This window comes from Erpetoichthys calabaricus, chromosome 13, assembly GCF_900747795.2.
Source record: "Erpetoichthys calabaricus chromosome 13, fErpCal1.3, whole genome shotgun sequence".
Classification (NCBI taxonomy): Eukaryota; Metazoa; Chordata; class Cladistia; order Polypteriformes; family Polypteridae; genus Erpetoichthys; species Erpetoichthys calabaricus.
Genome location: NC_041406.2, coordinates 115,331,532 through 115,351,774, shown reverse-complemented (window position 1 = coordinate 115,351,774; position 20,243 = coordinate 115,331,532). Strand labels below are relative to the sequence as shown.

The window sequence follows — 20,243 nt, the reverse complement described above, 5'->3', positions numbered from 1 at the left end:
TGCCACTCCTCTCTGCAAACTGATCCTTGGCAGTCAGTACAAGCAGCACTGTGATGGGAGTAAGCCACTATCAGATATCACACACCCCCATGACATAATATTTAATAAAGAGAATTTAATAAAGAGAAATGTCTTTTTGATGAAGTAAGTAAGTAAAATTTAAAATCGCTCTAACTTTCAAAACAGTTAATCCAATTCCAGGATGTACTGAATATACTCACGTATAAGTCGGGTCTTGAAATCCGAAAAATCGATCATAAAATCAGACCCCGACTTATATGCCCATTCAAAAATGCGACACTTTTTTTTTTTACATCTTCCTGTCTCCTTCAATTTCACATTAGTTTTTCAGATGCATCGAATTTTGTTACAGTAGCGCAGTTACCAATTTCTTTTGCTACTTCAACGACGTTTAATTTGAAACCAGTTTCATATTTTCTTCTGATCAAACACTCCATCATAGATAAGGGATGCTCAAACAATAAAGGTGTATGAGGATGTGAGATACAAAAAGCACAAAACAGTGCAAACGTCGCTTCGGAATAGGTTGGGTATTACCGTGTGGTCACGTAGGCACAATAGAGAGAGAGAGAGAGACAGAGAGAAGTTAAGAGCACACGCTGATACAGCGCATTACTGCACCCACATAGAAAAAAAGTCCATGTGCTCCATGGTTACTGGTGGGGTTAGCATATCATAATCCCTTGTACCAATAGCGTGAGATTTCTGAATTCGACTTATACGACCGACATTATAAAATACCAGAAATTATATGGTAAAATCAAGTCCCGACTTATTTGCAGGAGAACTTATCCGCGAGTATATACGGTACTCAAAGATTACACCTTGTAAACATTTTCTGACTTGTTTCTAAAATAACAAAATGCTTATTTTGCCACAATTGCAATACAGAGACAAACAAACAATAAAAAAGCAACATTTTCTGTCATTTAATTCTCACTATGTGCTTGTGTACTTTTTCATTATTTCAAGGTTTTAAATGTCTTAATGTAAGTGAGATTTATTTCATATTGTAACTTTACAATGCAAACAACTTTCGATATTTGAATTGGGGTATGATGTGGATAGGTAGTAGTACAGTTATGACTGTAGGAAAGGATGTTTTATTTTGTGCCTTTCACAATATACAACACTCCAGTGTAATTAATATTATGATGATCATATTACAGGCATTCATTTAAAGTTATCCAAGTCCATTCAACCATTTTGTTTATCTGCTAATCAAATTCTGGAGATAGCTATAAACACACAAAGTAATAAGCGCACAGAGGGATGCATTGTGCTTCAATGAATTTGTATCTGCTATGATTATTAAAATGTGTATTTTGTACCTCTGACATATAGTACTTTAGAAAAAGTGTTATATAATTTAAAGATTTATTTTGAAGGAGTATTTTGCAAGCCAAGGAAAGGGTGCTTGATCTCGGGACCATGTCCATTCAAGCACCTCTCACTACCCATACTGCCCCTTTTTCTGTAGCTTTCTAACATGAAGTAAAGTGTCAGCTTTTACTTTTTATTGTGCACCTTTTCATTAAAGTCCAGAGGGAAAAAAATTTACAAAAGTTGTTCTTAAAACCACCACTTTGTATACCAAGCACATGAACAAAACAAAGCAAACCAAGCAAATGAAACAAAGTAGTAGTAGCATTAGTAGCAGTATTGTCTTATGTGCAGAGTACAACCAAATTCTTCCTGATATGTCCAACCAACATCACCACTCTACGACACCATGAGAAACAAGAAGGCATTGTTCAGTGAATTTGGTCAGTCGCACAGCCAACAGTCACCCACATGAATCTGCTCCATAATTTGTATGTCGATTTGAGATCTCAACAGGAGCAGATAGCCATCTTTAGAAGTCATCAGGCTAGCACTGACACCCCCTCCACTGCTCCTTCAGCCCTGCTGATTGCTCCTCCAACCTCTTTTCTAAGTGAACATTCCTCTTTGTCAAGAGGGCTGACTTTTTTAAAGATTAGGGCCAAGTGATAAATGAAAGAGTGTGTGTTGTGCTTTTACTCTTGCACTCATGCTCGTCTTCAGCCCAGCAGCCTTGGAATCGCTTGGCACTCAGTTTATTGCGAAGGAGACTGAAACATATTGCTAAAACGAGTCTGTCTGCCAAACAACTGAATAGTTACTGTGATTGTTTCTTGAAGCGCTCTATGATAATTTCAACAATGAAAGGTGATACACACAAAAAACATTTTATTCAGTTCAAATTTTAGGTATAAATCTCAACGCACTACGAAATGTTAGAATTACTGTAGAGTTAAAAATGAAAATTACTTAACACGATGATGATAGCAAAACTGTGTAACATGTATATACTTAAAAACATACCATTACATTCTCTAATCCAATTTGGAGTGGCAGGGGGCTGCAGCCTACAATATCCTTGGGGCTGTGCAGGGCTGCCAGCCAATTACAGTCACCCACTGTCATACACACTAACACTCTCACAGAGCCAACTTAAAGCCAGTTAAGCTAACCTGCATGTCTTTAGAGGCGTAGGAGAAAAACTGGAGTGCTCTGAGGAAACCCACAGAGGCACAAGGAGAATGTGCAAACTTCAGAAGGCCAATGTCTGGGCATGATTGATGGATTTGTGAGGCTGAGTGTGTCACTCTAATGTCCACATGACTTTTTTTGACGATTTTCAGCCTTTATTTACACAATCTTATTTTATAGAAGTGAGTTGCTACCTGTAGTGGTGGGCTCTTGTGTGTGTGAGAAGTGACGAAGTGTCCACAAAAAGTAAAGAACGGCACCAGCTCTAACAACAAAAAAAATTAAAAATCGGTTTGGAATGGTCTCTGCAGTACTTCCATGTGAATTATACTTTAGTAATATCGTAGGAAGTCAACCAACAGAAGATACAACCAATTGTACTCTACAATAATACAAAATCAAGTAGATTAGCATACATAATTTAAAACAAACAGGAACATATATCATTTTTAATTTGAAACTAAACACATTGGGTGAAATGAAGTAAACAAGCTACACAGACAGACAGACTGGTACAGGGTCGGCTTAACGCCCCTCTCTGTTCATGTCAACCTTTACAGATGTATTAGGGTTGAAAATCATTCCTTGTTTTAAGGAATTGTTCCGTATTTGAAACTGACATGTTGTGTTCCGTAACAGAAAGCTATTTGTTCTGTATTTAATACTGCACCAGGACCCTGACATAGACTGTAGGAACCATTTCGCAAAGCCATTTCAGACCTCCATTCCAAACATCCACCCTCACAGATCCACCCACCACCATTGTTGCCGTAGGTCATCCCTTATGTTTTTCTTGGAAGTTGTCAACCCTATGAAGTATTGTGGTGTCTGTGTGCTTGTGTGTTCATTTGTTTCTCTTCAATATACAGCATTAACTCTGTAGAAAACACAAGCTGTCAGTTATCATCACTTATGCACTTTTTTGAGTGTGTGTATGTGTTGGTGTGTGCACACGTACACTTGTGTGTGCGTCCAACTGTGTGTACATTTATATTTTAATAACTTATGTATCTTCAAAACTATTCATACAAATATTTTGCAAATCAATAGGTCTGGTCTCATGACTAAACAAAGCAGATTCCATTGATACATTAAACAATTTCTATGGCAGTAATCGTTGGGCATTGGTCAAACTGTTTTCGAAGAATATGAGCATAACTACTGGATCAAACAGGACTTAAAAACAACTGAAGAAGAAGATTGAAAAACTGAAGACGATGGGTCTATTTTTGCAGTAGTTGTCATTGTACATAGCTCTTGGCAATTAGGGCAGATATCTCAAAAAATGCTCAATTTTCTACAAAAATTCATTCGTACACACGCTCACACACTGTGCTAAAATAACTGTTTCTTCACATTTTGAGCATCATAAATTCAGAATCTCAACTGTTCAGCATTTTTCAAATCAAAGTAATTTCTTCACAAACATAGTACATATGCATTTGCCAAGCAAAATTGTGTTCTAAAGTTAAGCATTTTGTATGATTTTTTTTTAAATTATTTTGCCGACCCAGACATTTTATAATAGAAGTTATGGGGTATGAAGCACCACCGGAAAATAAAATTTTTGACTTTTTACATAAGTTCTTTAAATAAAAAAAAGATATAAATAGGTATATACAGTAAGTAAGTAAATAAATCAATACACACACTTTGGTCTGAAAACACATCTGAATATCTATAAAGCAAGAAAATTAAAAAAAAAAGTTTTGACTTGGCTGTCACAGTCACATTATGCAGACTGTTGGTATAAAGTGCCCCAGTAGCGTTTCCTGGCTAACTTCTGCTAAATAATTTATTGGCTAAAAGTCCTCAGTGTTAGTGTGTCAGAGAGAGGATGTGCAGCATTGTTCATAATGACACTCAGTTTTGTTTTAACTCTCTCCTTTGCTACCATCTCCAGGGTGTCCGGAGTGCATTCCATAACTGAGCCTGCCCTTTTAATTGGCTTGTTGATTTGGTGGGCCTCTGTTGAAGTGATGTTACCTGCCAGCACACCACAACATAGAATATTGCACTGACCAAAACAGAGTTGTAGTAGATGTCAAGGATGTCACTACTCACATTAAAGGAATGCAGTCTCCTATGAAAAAAAACGCCTGTTCTGCCCTTTCTTTAATAGTTCCTCTGTGTTACGAGACTATTCCAATCTGTCATTAATATGAACTCCCAATTACTTGTAGGAGTAGACCACCTCAACATCCACTTTCTGAAAGTCAATAACCAGTTCCTCGGTTTTGCTGATGTTAAGCTACAGACGATTCCCTTTGCACCAAGAAAGAAAGTCCTCCATCTGACTCCTATATCCTGTCTCATCCCCCTTATCAATACACCTCATAAGTTCAGAATCATGTGAGAATTTCTGAAAGTGACATATCCTGGTATTGTATTTATAGACGGAGGTGTACAGAGTGAAGAGAAAAGGAGACAGGACTGTTTCTTGTGGTGCTCCAGTGTTGCTCACATCTGTATCAGAAGCACAGTCCATGAGTCTCATAAACTGAGGTCTACCTGACAGATAGTCCATTGACCAAGACCCCAAAGTTAAAGGATGAGCAACACCAGTCCTGGAGGACCCGCTGTGACTACAGGTTTTTGTTCCAACCCAGATGCTTAATTAGAACACAATCCCCACAATATCAGGCCTTATTTAATATCATGACTTTTTAGTGGTTTAACTCTGTAATGTCAGGTCATTCTTAAATCATGCTTTTTTTTTCCTTTCTAATGATATCATCCAAATGATTTGGAGCCTAAAATGTATGGGTTATTATTTCTTCTTCATTTACTCTTCAGTTTCCTTCAAGGTATTTTATTAAACCAAATAGTGTATGATGAATCCACGTGGGTGTCAATAGAAACAAGCTATATGAAGAACTGCTGGTTCCTTTGTCATTTGCATCCTAATACTAATAAGGACCAATTAAAAACAGTGAATGCAGTAGTTTAAGACTAAAATAAGAAAATAAGGGTTTGAAAACTTAACAAGCGAGACAACTAAAATGAAGCGGAAAAATGTCACTTCAGCAATAAGTACTTCATCAGCAATAAATGACTTCTCATGAAGTAATTGGGTTGGAACAAAAACTTGCAGCCACAGCGGCCCTCCGGGACCGATGTTGTTCACCCTTGATTAGGTCTATTAATGGGTGTGAATCTTCAAGAGCAAGTCAATTAAAATTAATTCAAACGAAGTTAATTAGCAGCAAAAACTTGTCACTAATTAAGAAAATGGTTTACAATGAAAACCTGTAGCCACTGGGGACCTCCAGGATTGGAGTTTTGCACCTCACCATAGGCTCACCCACCTGCATAGCTCTGAGCTTACTCCTTAACAGGGATGGCTGCATTCTGTTTTTAATTATTCCTTATTAATAATAAGATGTACAGTAAGTGGCAAAGACATAGGCAGCTCCATCTAACATTTTTACATTTACACCCATGTGTATCCATTGTGAACTATTTGGTTTAATAAAAATATTTAGACAGAAACTGAAGAGAAATAATCAAAGGACTGAGAATTACTAATCTGCTTCTGGCAGCAAACCATTTGGATGATATCCTTAGAAAGAAAGAAATCTACATAGGAAAGGCCTGACATGACAGAGTGAAAGTAATAAAATTAAATAAGATCGGTTATTGGTAAGGATTGGTTTTTAATAAAGGAAATATATTTTTTGCAGTCACTATGGCTCAGGAAGACTGACTTTGCAGACCTCTGGTTTAAAGGAATTTACCCAGTCTGCCCATCCCAAGGACTTTTCATTTTCATGAGTGCTCTCTGAGGGAAACAACTTTGGGACAATCATTAAATACGCATGGCATACTAACAGCTGCTGCTGGGCCACTGTCTGCCCACACTGGAACTTACAGGTGATGTCCAAATAAATGTCTGATCTTAAATTCTAGCAGTTCTAAGTAAACTAGCTGTCCAGTGTCCAAGCCCAACACATCTTCTCTACACTGCAGATAAAAGTCCACAATTAAGACACAATACTACACTTAAGCCTGTTCCAAGATCAGGATGGAAAACTTGGATGGTATTCATGTCTTTTAAGTGCAGAAGACTGATGAGGGAACTTTCATATGCTCATAATGCTGTAGGTCATCTTGCCAGTAATTAGATCATATTTTATAGGTGAAAACTCGGTAGTCATTTCAAGAACTATTTCAAATAAAGACTACAGATTTTATTTTTTACAAACTATTTTAATTTTATGTATTTGTATCAATCAATTAATGGATTAACTGTTGCTTATTATCCTTTTCAGTCTTTTATGAGAAGCATTATAAAAGAAATACAGTCTTGATTTGAAATTGCTCGGTTTCTTTGTGAGAATGCTGATCTCAAGCTTGCTAAGAAGAAGGAGACAAAGAGTATTGATAAGAGGAGAATGTCAAACATGGAGTGAAGTCAACAGTTGAGTCCCTCAGATGTCTTTCCTGTTTCTGCTTCTTTTTCTGATTTGCATTAATGACAGAGATTTCGGCATAGCTAGTAAACTTGTGAAATTTGGCAATGATAATAAAATTAGAACAATGGCAGACACTAAATTGAAACAATTTGGAAAGACTTGGACAAGCTTCAGAACTGGGCAAGCATTTGGAAAATTCAATTTAATATTGAAAAGTGCAAAGTGTTACATGTAGGCAATAGAAACACCCATTAAAAATGCAGGATAGGAGATCCTGTCCTAAAGGAAGGAGCCTCTGAAATGAATTTAGGGGTATATGTTAACACAACATTTTCACCATTTAAGCAATGTGTTGAAATGGTTAAAAAAACAAATAAAATGTGAGGTTATGTCTTAAAAACTGAATTGAATTTAAATAAATGGATTTTATGTTCAGATTATATACAGTTACACAATTGTGAGACCACATCTGGAGTAATGTGCACAGTTCTGGTCACCAGGGGCCTCATGTATAAACGATCCGTACGCACAGAAATGTTGCGTACGAACGTTTCCACGCTCAAATCGCGATGTATAAAACCTAAACTTGGCGTAAAGCCACACACATTTCCACGGTACCTCATACCCTGGCGTACGCAATTTCTCCGCTCGGTTTTGCAGACTGGCGGCACCCAGCGTCAAAGCAGTGCTACTGTTCCTGTGTGGTCACCCTTTCTTTCTTAGATCCACATTCCTGACGCGGCTTTATAAATACACTGAAACTAACTGCATATTGTTTATTAGTGTAATGCATCTGATTGTAATTACCCTACAGCAATATAATGGTCCAGGGAATAGCCATAGTATCCCAAATATCATAACTGCTTTAGCGTTGTTACTCTCAATGCATCTTCTTCTTCTTTCAGCTGCTCCCGTTAAGGGTTGCCACAGCAGATCATCTTTTTCCATATGACTCTCACTGCACCACTCGGAGTATTTATATCACTGTATCTGAGTGGGGAATCACAGCAGCAGCTAATTGGAAAGAGAATTATCGGTATACAGCATGAAGCAGACGCTGCCTGAGCCACAGCAAAACGTTTCAGAGACTTCCTGTATGGACTTCGCGGTTTAGAAAAAGTTTCATCCCAAGAACTATAAACGCACTCAATCAGTCCATCAAGTGCTCCTTGTAGAACTGTTTGTACTTATAAGTACAATTACCTCACTGTAGACTTGCACTACAGTTATAATATTGCACAACCTGCGCCACTTTATAAAGCGCGTATTTACATATGATGACGATATCATTTTTAAGATGAAATGCAGCAAAATATGTTGATTATATTATACAGATAAAACTTTAACTTCATTTAAATAATCTGTATTGCTAATAATTAAACATGTGCGGACACGGTGCCGCAGCGCTAGCTAGTTCAGGGATTGTTCCTGCATTGCGTTGTATTCTTGCTGGTGCTGACGCGACACTGGAAGGATAGACAGATAGAATAATTAAACATGTACTATGAAGATATTTCAATGTTCCTTAAAAGTTTTGAAGAATTGGCATTCTAAGCTTACAAATGGCTTCACGTTTATTACAGAGCTGATTGTGTGGCGATTGGGTATTTGGAGAAAGAAAAGTAAGGACAGGAATTGGAGGTTAGTACATTTGAAAGAGACAGTACTTCTGTAATAAATTATTTCATTGAAGGTCGTGCATGGCGCAGCAAGCCTCTTGCGAGAGATATGAACAATCAATGCGCCACAGTGTTCCCATGTTTAATAACATGCTTTCACTCCTATCATCATGAAAAAGATATCATGTATACATCTCAGTATTTTAATTATTCAGAGAGCTGTAATATCACGAATGTAATGGATTATGTGTCCTGTCAGATAAAGAGAAAGCCTGTTTAAGAAGCAGGTAGTGATTCACACACAGAGCACATAGAAGATCAAATACAGAACAAAGCATTTAACGTGCTACTTTAGTTACAATGGGATTTGAGAAACTAGTAAATTAAACGATTTTAAGATGAAGTTTATGATGTTCTACTTTAATGGCAAAATAAACTACGTGATTAAAGTGGAAATTTCGAGATTAAAGTTGACATTTCGTGCTTTTTTCCCACTGTGTGCCTTTTTTTTTTCACTGTACCCTAATAAGCTTTCATATGACACTCATATGGTGGGCTACGAGTCGCCTTTTCACGCCGACTTTGATATGTAACAACTTCTTTTTTATTTCGGGCACTATGCAACTTTGTAAACTTGAGCTTTTGAGTTTCTCCGACACACTATGTCACTCGATCAACTTCCTTTTGTTGTTTATATCACTGTTTAAACCAACAAATAGTACATTTTTCTTTGCCTCCATTTGGTATTCGCTGAAATTCTTCTATTTTTCCTCGTACTTTTCCCATTGTCTTCACAGAAGGCTATTTATATTGATTTGCATATTCAAAGAGGTGTAATTCTGGGAGGAGTTGGGGCGGGACAGAAAGCGCGTGCACGTGCGTTACTTTTCACGCTGATCGGGATTTATGTAACGGAAGAACGTGGAAGTTTGCGTATGTACAGATTCCTGCATCTGGATTTTTCTGTGCGTACGCACATTCCCGCTTTTGTGCTTACACCATGTTATAGTGTGAGTTCCACGCACGGCGTTATACATGAGGCCCCAGATGACAAGAAAGACTTTGGAGCACTTGAAGCTGGGCAGAGAAGAGTGACCAAATGCATCCCAGGACTTAAGGACATGTTGTTCTCTGACAGACTCAGAATTAAACCTGTTTATTCTCAAACAGAGGAGAATGTGTGAGGACCTAATTCAGGTCTTCAGCATTCTCAAAAACATACAAAGTACAGTAGATCCAGACAGTCTTTCAACTTAATGGAAAGTCATGTACTTAAGGACGCCAGTGGAAATTAAAGGCAAGTGTATTTAGGACTGAAGCCATGAAGCACTTCTTTACTCAAAGAGTTGTGGGAATCTGGAACAGACTACTTATTATTAGACTCCATGTCTAAGGAAAATCAAATGAAGGGGAAAAAATAACTAGGAAGTGATTATGACAGAATAGAAGAATTTAAAAGAGAACAAACAAGTCAGAACTGTAAGTGGCAAAATGATCAGGCAAACAAAACATGAGGGCAACATGACAATCAAAGTCGAAGGCAAAAAGGAGTTCAATAAATTGGCACAAAATCAGACACTAGGCCCTAATTGTTTGTAAGCTTACTAATACTAGAATTGTTTTTATTGAATTTTACCCAAGCAAGGGATGACACAAATTGAAACCTCCACCATAATTATACCATCACATCTTGTAATGTAACTGGTAAGACAATCGTGGTCACATGACCACTCCTAATTTATTATATAAACAAACCTTTTAAACAGAATCTGCACAATACAAAACCATAAAACAGATTAAAACATACATAAATCCTGCATTAATTACTACACTACAGAGACATGTGGCCAAAGCAGAAACTTTAACAACCTTTAGGGAGTATCTGGATGAGATATTGGGACAGCTTAGCTATTAGCTAAACAAAACAGCTTGATGGACTCAATATCCTCCTCTCGTTTGTCAGATTTCTTATGTTTGTATGTTCTTATAATTTGCTATATGCCATTATGTAATGGTATCACACTGATTAGTGAAACCACTGTCTGCATCCATCATCCTGAGCTCAACTACTTTGATGTCTATGTGGAGTTTGCACATTCTCCACATGTTTATGTGAGCTTTTCACTTGGGCACTCTTGTTTTCCTTGCACGTCCACCAAGATGTGCAGTTTAGTTTACTTGGTGACTCTGAACAAGTACTTCTGTAAACAGACCCTGTGATGGACTGAGGCCTTATCTGCGGCTGTTTCATGTATTGCGCCCAGTGCTGCTGGATATGTTCTGCCCTCCCATGACCCTGAGTTGAACTAAGCAGGTCTGAGGCTGTCTAACTGACTTCTGTGATGGTTATAGTTGATTGATTTAAACTTTCTAATGTTGAATTGATTGAATGGAACTATCTTTTCACTGCATTGGAGAAATTTGGGTTTGCCCTGAATAATTGTGCATGGATCAAACTACTGTATACCAATCCAGAAGCTTCAGTTTGTATTAACAACATTTGTTCAGAATACTTTAAGCTAGAACGTGGCACCAGACAAGGATGTCCCTTGTCACCACTGCTGTTTGCAATCGCCATTGAACCACTGGCGGTTCACTGTCGAAAATCTTATCAAATAAAGGGGATTATCAGAGAAGGACTGGAACAGAAAATTTCTTTATATGCAGATGATATGGTTTTATATATATCAGACCCAGAAAATACTGTGCCTGCAGTTTTAACAGCACTAACAGTATTTCAAAAGATATCTGGTCTCAGAATTAATCTGAATAAAAGTATACTCTTTCCAGTGAATTCACAAGCATATAATATTAGATTAGACACCCTACCTTTTACCATAGCAGATCAGTTTAAATACCTAGGGGTAAATATCACAAGTAAACATAAAGCTCTTTATCAACAAAATTTTGCCGTCTGTATGGAAAAAATTAAGCAAGACTTGTATAGATGGTCAACCCTTCATCTCACTCTAGCCGGAAGAATTAACGTTGTTAAGATGAATATCCTTCCTAAGCTTCTTTTTTATTTCAAAACATTCCAATATATATCAATAAATCATTTTTTAAGCAATTAGATTCAACAATAACCTCATTCATTTGAAACTCAAAACACCCACGTATCCGAAAAGCGACCCTACAAAGACCTCAGGCAGAAGGTGGCATGGCTTTACCTAATTTTCAGTTTTATTACTGGATAGCAAACATACAAGCCATAAAATAATGGACACAAAAAAATGAACATGCACAGGCTTGGTTTGCAATAGAAGTAAAATCCTGTAGTACTTCTTTATACTCCCTGCTCTGCGCTCCAATAAATGAAAGTTATCGCAAATATACTAATAACCCAATTGTGCTTGACTCACTCAGAATATGGAACCAACTTAGAAAGCATTTTAAGATGGAAAATCTTTTATCCGTGGCACCTCTGCAAGAGAACCACCTCTTTCAACCCTCGCAAACATATCCAGTTTTTAATACCTGGATAAGATTTGGGATTAAAATGCTCAGAGATCTTTATATAGACAACATATTTGCATCTTTTGAACAATTACGTTCCAAATTCAACCTCCCAGCTACACATTTCTTTCACTATCTTCAAATTAGAAACTTTGTTAAACAGAAACTGCCGATTTCCCCCACCTCGCACCCTCCACCATGCTGGAAAAAATACTGCTCAATTTCGAGGAATTAAGCACCATTTCCGCATTATATAAAATCTTATTAGAGTCCCTACCTTCCAAAGACCCAAGAGGACATTGGGAAAAAGATCTCTTAATCAATATATCAGAAAATGAGTGGAAGGTAGCAAAGCAGAGAATTCACTTGAGCTCCATATGTGCAAAGCATAGAATTATACAACTAAAAATTATATAGTGAGCTCATCTGTCTCGCTTAAAACTGTCCAAAATGTTTCCAGGGCAAGATCCAACCTGCGAACGCAGCAACCAAGCTCCTGCCTCACTGGGTCACATGTTCTGGGCCTGCACCAAACTAACATCATTTTGAACAAAAATTTTTAAGTGCCTTTCAGACAGCCTTGGGGTCACAATCCCTCCTAACCCACTAACAGCTGTTTTCTGTGTTCTTCCAGACGGACTTGAAGTGGAGAAGGACAAGCAAGCGGTGATTGCATTCACTACACTTGTGGCACGCAGACTTATTTTGTTAAATTGGAAGAATCCTAATTCTCCTCTGATAAGTCAGTGGGAAACCGATATTTTATATTATTTGAAATTGGAAAAAATCAAATTCTCAGTTAAAGGATCTGTACAGAATTTTTTCAAAACCTAGCAGGATCTAATCAATAATATTTTAGAATAAGAGAAATAATTATTACCGCTTTATTTCCCTTCTCCATTTTTTTTTATTTACCTATATATATTTCTTCCTTTCTTTTGTTTATTTTTGCCCTGTTAAAAAGCCCTAAGCAATTCTCCTTTGACTAAGCTCTCCTTCTCAAGGGTGGGGTTTGATTTGTCTTTAATTCTTTTTTGTTATGAATTAATTTACAACCCTATTTCAGAAAAAGTCGGGACAGTATGGAAAATGTGAATAAAAAAGAAAAAAGCAAGTTATAAATTCTCCTCAAATTTTATTTCATTGCAGACAGTATGAACACAAAATAATTCATGTTTTTTTTTGTCAACATCATTTGATTTGTAAATAAATATCCATTTTTGCCATTCAGGCTTGCAACACATTTCAAAAAAAGTTGGGACAGTACAGCATTTACCACTTTGTACAGTTCCCCTGTCTTTTAACAACACTTAAAAGACGTTTAGGCATTGAAGAAATCAAGTGACTAAGTGTTGCAGGTGTTAGTTTCTTCCTGCAAACAACGTTTTAGGTGCGCAACAGTACGGGGTCTTCGTTGACGCATTTTTCGTTTCAAAATGCACCAAACATTCTCTATAGGAGACAAATCAGGGCTGCAGGCAGGCCAGTCAAGCATCCGCACCCTCTTCTTACGCAGCCATGCCTTTGTTATGTGCGCAGTATGTGGTTTGGCATTGTCTTGCTGAAATAAGCATGGGCGTCCCTGGAAAAGACGTCGTCTTGAAGGCAGCATTTGTTCCTCCAAAACTGAGATATACTTCTCAACACTGATGATGCCATTGCAGAAGTGCAAGTTACCTTTGCCGAAGGCACTGACACAACCCCATACCATCTGGTAACAGTCTGGATGGTCCTTTTCCTCTTTGGTCCGCAGCACACGGCGTCCATTTCTTCCAAAAAAGATGTGAAAAACCGATTCGTCTGACCACAATACACGTTTCCACTGCACAATGGACCATCCCAGATGCCTCCGAGCCCAGAGAAGTCGACGGCACTTCTGGACACTATTTATGTAGGGCTTCCTTTTGGCACAGTACAGTTTTAGCTGGCATTTCCTAATGTAACTACGTACTGTAGTTTGAGAGTGACTTCCTGAAGTAGTCCTGAACCCACGCAGTTATATCATTTATTGATAAATGACGGTTTTTAATGCAGTGCCGTCTGAGGGCTCGGAGATCACGGCCATTCAGTTTAGGCTTGCGCCCTTGGCCTTTGCGCACGGTAATTTCTCCAGATTCCCTGATTCTTTTCACTATGTTATGCACGGTATAGAGAGAAATGCCCAAATCTCTTCCTATCTGTCTTTGAGAAACGTTTTTCTTCATCATTTCAAAGATTTTTGCCCGCACTTGGTGGCAAACTGGCGATCCTCTGCCCATCTTTGCTCCTAAAGGAGTAGGCCTTTCCTCGATGCTGCTTTTGTACCGAATCATGATTGCAATCACCTGTTAACATCACCAGTTTCAAATCACATCATTATTTAGTTATTATACCTCATTACTACCCCGTAATTGCCCCCATCTCAACTTTTTTTGGAATGTGTTGCAAGCCTGAATGGCAAGAATGGATATTTATTTACAAATCAAATGATGTTGACAAAAATAACATGAATTATTTTGTGTTCATACTGCCTGCAATGAAATAAAATTTGAGGAGAATTTATAACTTGCTTTTTTCTTTTTTTATTCACATTTTCCACACTGTCCCAACTTTTTTCTGATTTGGGGTTGTATATTGTATGGAATGATTACAATAAAATAAAATAAATAAATAAACAAATAAACTTTCTAGTGTTTCTTATGAAAGCCACTACACCAGGGGTCCCCAACTCCGGTCCTGGAGGGCACCAGTGGCTGCAGGTTTTCATTGTAACCCTTTTCTTAATTAGTGATCTGATTTTGCTGCTGATTAAATTCTTTTGAACTAATTTTAATTGACTTGTTTTTTAAGATTTGTTCCCCTGAATTTCTTCATTGTTCCTCTGAATTGCTCCATTTCTTTCCTTAAGTGACACCCAAACAGAAATTAAATATGAAGTGAGTGAGCCAGCAGAAGACCAGAGAAGGGCCTCAAACCCCAACCAATTTCACTCCAACCATTCTTGATGTTAATTAAACCCGCTCTTTAATTCCATGGCTTGTTGCTGCTCTCAAGAGCACTGTTAAAATGTTTTGGGGACCTGAACAGATCAGCATTCCTGAGACCTTCATCTTTCTTTATTTTCTGATATTGTATGATTGACACAGTTTGCTGGTCATGTTTTAATTCATTTTATATATCTCAGTATTGTTTGGATGCTAATTAAGAAAAAAATGGACAATTAATGGGTCTGAGTCTTCAAGGGCATGTCAATTAAAATTAATTCAAAAGAAGTTAATTAGCAGCAAAAACAGGTCACTCATTAAGAAAAGGATTAGAATGAACACCTGCAGCCACTGGGGCCTCCAGGACTGGAGTTGGAGACCCCTGCACTGTACAGTATGAAATTAAGACTGGTTTATTGATCTGAGTATTGATCATAACTACTATAACCACAAGGGCGCTACTGAGCCCCAAACCTCAGCCATAGTATCACCCGACAATAATAAACAATTTATTTATTAATAATTAAATTATTATTAAAATTAATAATTTTATAAAATAATAAATATTTATTTTCACCACACTCCTTTCCAGTACACACAGCTATAAATACCACAGTATCAATAAATACATGTCTTCCTCTTCTTCTGGTGAGTTTCGCCCGCTGCCTCCTGAATCTGACTCCCCAGTCAAGTCAGACATAGGAATGCTTCCGGTGCCACTACTCTGCATATTGGGAGCAGGTGGAAAGTAGTGTTGTCCTCCCCCAGCAGCACCCTCTCTAGGTCCCCAAGGACCCTGGTAGAGCTGCACTTCTGCACTCCAATTCCCATTCAGCCCTGCAGGTGTCCTACTTAGGATCACACTAGAGGAACTCTGACATCTTTCTATTGGGAGTATGAACTTCTCCTGGTGTCCACCTTAACCCAGGCCATCCATTGTTCCTTGATCCAAGGCAGGACAAAGATTACAAGGTGTTCTAGCTGGATTGTGTGCCCACTCCTGCAGTCTTTCCATTGCAGCAAGGCAAGAAATCAGTCTCCATTACACTTATATTTCCTACATAAAATGATAATTGAAGTACAGTTTTTAAGAAATTTTGATGATTTCTTTTAAAGCCCTTTATTAAACACATTGGTGACTGTGCTTCTGCATATCTGTATAACATTTATAGGTTGATAAGTGTTCTAAATTTAAGCATGAAAGACACAATGTGAAATGAGAGAACACTATGATGTTGCTCAGAATGCTTTGTTAGTGTTTATATGAAAGGTGACATAGCAAAAATAAAACTAGAAAAACTGATGCTAGCAAGAAGCTAGAGGTATTGATGATGCCATGTTCTTAATAGCTATGTAAAGCGTTAAACACAGCAGACAAAAATGAAAGCAAACACAACTGGTGATTGGCTACAGCACAGAAAGTGTTGTCTTTGTGTGACATGACCCTTCTGGATGCTGTATAACTCGTTTTCCCTCAAGTTTTTGTGTGTCAAGTCCCATTAAATCAGAGCGGTGGAACAAATGCAAAACTCCAGACCGTTCGTTTACAGCTCCAGCCACTTCTGTTGTTTTCATTCATTAGTGTCCCCACCCCCCCAAGGCTCTGTGCATTGTACATATACGCTGCCATCTGGGATCTTTGCAAGGAAATTTGCCATTTTCTGCAGTGCAGGGACAACCCAAGAAATCTGAATGAGCAATCTTTGCCAGCTTGCATAAATTTCATGGAAGTCACAATGAAAGAGTCTTTTCAAATCATCTAATTAGTAAAATAAATAAATAAAGAACACTTAGGCTACTTTCATGCATTAGGAGGACTCTACCCCATTTAACACTAAAATCCCTCATTTCACACACATAACCTGAAGGAAACCACATTGCAATCTTTTCTTAGCAAAAAGGCATTTCTGCAATAGTACTGGACAGAGTGACATTTTTCTTCAGATCTGAAAGCCTCTCCTCATTTCTCTGTCTCACTCTTGCCTCCTATGCCACGCGGCTCTGCAGAATATTTTTTGTTCCATAACCTCGGAAGTGCACTGCAACTGCCTTTAATGTGATTAGTGTAGGGCTGCCTCAACATAAATCTGTAAAATGAAAATAAATGAAAGCTAATTCCTCTTTGAAGAATAAAAAGTGCCTGTGTTTCATTGCAGCTTTACTTCCATCTAAACACACTGCTCCTTTATAAAAACTTGTTTACTGGACATGGATTCATGAATTGGTATCCTGACTCAGTAGCTTCCATTACTTCAGAATTGGTCCAATTTCCAGACACTTTTCAAATAGCTAAAATTAAAACAATCTTGTCTGAGGTGTTATTTCTAGTTGAAGGCTTACATATTCCCTTACTTAAGTATCTTACAGATAGCTTACTTGCCACAAAATACGTGTAGCCATAATGTTATTTTAGTTGCTTCCAAGCTTTGTTCACAAATAATAACACCTAATAATTCACGTAAATTATACTAGGTGTTGACTGGGAGAATTGCTGCGCCAAGTTTCTTCACATTTTCACATCCCATGATTTAGAGTTAAATTCCTGAGCATTTGTGAAAGATGACATTGACTGCATTAATTGCTACAATTTGATTAAATACAGTGGGTATCAAGAGTCCATACAACCAATCCAATATTATGGCTTTTATCATCGCAGGTCAGTTTAAATGCCTAGGGGTAAACATCACAAATAAACATAAAGCTCTTTATCAACATAATCTTGCTGTCTGCATTGAAAAAATTAAGCAAGACTTGCATAGATGATCTACCCTCCATCTCACTTTAGCTGGAAGAATTAACATTGTCAAGATGAATATCCTTCCTAAGGTATCCTTCAATAAGGGTGCGCACAAAAAGGTGAGCTTCAAAAGGGCGACCTCAATTGGGCGCAGCGAATAAAGGCGCGCGTAAATAAAGGCGAGCTTCAAAAGGGCGACCTCAATTGAGTGCGGCGAATAAAGGCATTCGTATAGTTGCATTTGCCTTTATTCGCTGCGTCCAATTGAGGTCGCCCTTTTGAAGCTCGCCTTTTGTGCACGCCCTTATTGAATAGAACCCCTTCCTAAGCTTCTCTTTCTCTTTCAAAACATTCCAATATATATCAATAAATGATTTTTTAAGAAATTAGATTCAACCATAATGTCATTTGTTTGGAATTCAAAACATCTACATATCCAAAAGGTGAACCTACAAAGACCTAAGGTGGAAGGTGGCATGGTTCTACCTAACTTTCAGTTTTATTACTGGGCGGCGAATATACAAACTATAAAAACCTGGAGATTGACACAAATAGGTGAGCAGACACAGGCTTGGTCTGCAATAGAAATAAAATCCTGCAGCACTTCTTTATATTCCTTGCTTTGAACCCCAATAAGTACAAGTCATCACCAATATACTAACAATCCAATTGTGCTTCACTCACTCAGAATATGAAACCAATGTAGAAAGTATTTTAAGATAAAGAAGCCTTTATCTGTGCCACTTCTGCACGAGAACCACCTTTTTCCTCCCTCTCAAACATACGCAGTTTTTAATGTTTGGAAAACATTCGGGATTAAATCACTTAGGGATCTGTACATAGACAACTTCTTTGCATCCTATGAACAATTACACTCCATATTTAACTTTCCAGCAACACATTTCTTTTACTACCTTCAAATTAGAAACTTTTCAAACAAAACCTACCTGATTTTCATCACCTCCCACCTACCTCTATACTGGAAGAAATATTGATCAGTCTTGAGGACTCAGACAGCATTTACATAATATATAAAAACATTTTAAAGCCCCTCCCTTTCAAAGATCCCAGAGTACAGTGGGAAAAGGATCTCTCACTCACCATTTCAGAAAAGGAGTGGAAGGTAGCAATGCAGAGAATTCACTCGAGCTTCATATACGCAAAGCATACAATTATTCAACTCAAAATTATATATCGAGTGCATCTCTCTCGTTTAAAATTGTCCAAAATGTTTCCAGGTGTGAATGTTGCAATCAAGTTCCGTCCTCACTAGGTCACATGTTTTGGGCCTGCGCCAAATTAACATCATTCTGGACCAAAATCATTAAATGCCTTTCAGACAGCCTTGGTGTCACACTCCCTCCTAATCCACTAACAGCTGTGTTGGTGTTCTTCCAGATGGACTTAAAGTGGAGAAGGACAAACAAACTGTAGTTTATTCATTTACTTATCTACATATTTTTACTATTATTAAAGTTTTACTCTGCTGACCTAGCACTCTTTCTCATGGGTGGGGGTCGATTTCGAATCAATGTATTAGTTGTATAAGAAAGTACTCACTTTAATATTTTGTGGAAGCAGAGTTCAACTGATTACGTCTGTTTGGATAGATCTCTGTCAAGTAGGCATATCTGAATTTTGTAGTTTTACCCCACCGTTTTTTGCATGAATCTTCAAGCTCACTGGAATTCTGAGGGGCTCTTCTCTGCACTATCATAATTAGTTGAGTTTGCAGATTTTAGATAGGCAGTGTTGTTGATTGAGGGGACATACTGGTCACTGAAAAAATGTTATGCACCAACTTGGTCACCCCTTTTAATCTTTGCAGAGTCCATACAACTTAAACAGGCACTTATTTTGTAGAACAATGACAAAACGTAAAAATAATAAATGAAATTAATCAGATAGGTTTAAGGCTCTGTAGAGCAGTCGGTACTTGGGTGAGCGCTCCACTCTGTGGTCTGGTCTCTCCAGAATGAGATGACCCTTGCCGGGAGTGCATCAGCTTTATAGTGTAGGGACTGAAAGAAGCAGAATCAGTTTCCCTCAAGGGGTGGTTTCTCAGGGCTGTGTGAGAAAAAAAAGATGATACCACCAGTGACAGCACCCCCTCGTGTCCTGGAGTGGTAGTGCCTATCTGCAATGAGCCTGGAAGGTGAACCTCAGTTACGCATGCATGATTTAGATAGATAGATAGATAGATAGATAGATAGATAGATAGATAGATAGATAGATAGATAGATAGATAGATAGATAGATAGATAGATAGATAGATAGATAGATAGATAGATAGATAGATAGATAGATAGATAGATAGATAGATAGAAACTATAGTCTGAACAAACATCAGAATATGATTGGGCCATTGAAAGACATGTCCCTTGTTTTAAGCCTATTCTTGCTTGAGTTAAGTATGTTCTTTGCATTGTTGTTGCATTGAAAGTAACAGTACTTTCACCTTGTTTTCTTGTAAAGAGTGACAGAGTTTTCATCAAAGTATCTTGATATTTGGAGCTAT

General features: G+C 37.8%; 1 protein-coding gene across 1 annotated transcript in view; it reads left to right on the top strand.

Moving 5' to 3' along the window:
- Positions 1-20,243, top strand: part of tsnare1 (T-SNARE Domain Containing 1) — a 919,576-nt gene that overhangs the window by 24,767 nt on the left and 874,566 nt on the right. The window lies entirely within an intron of this gene.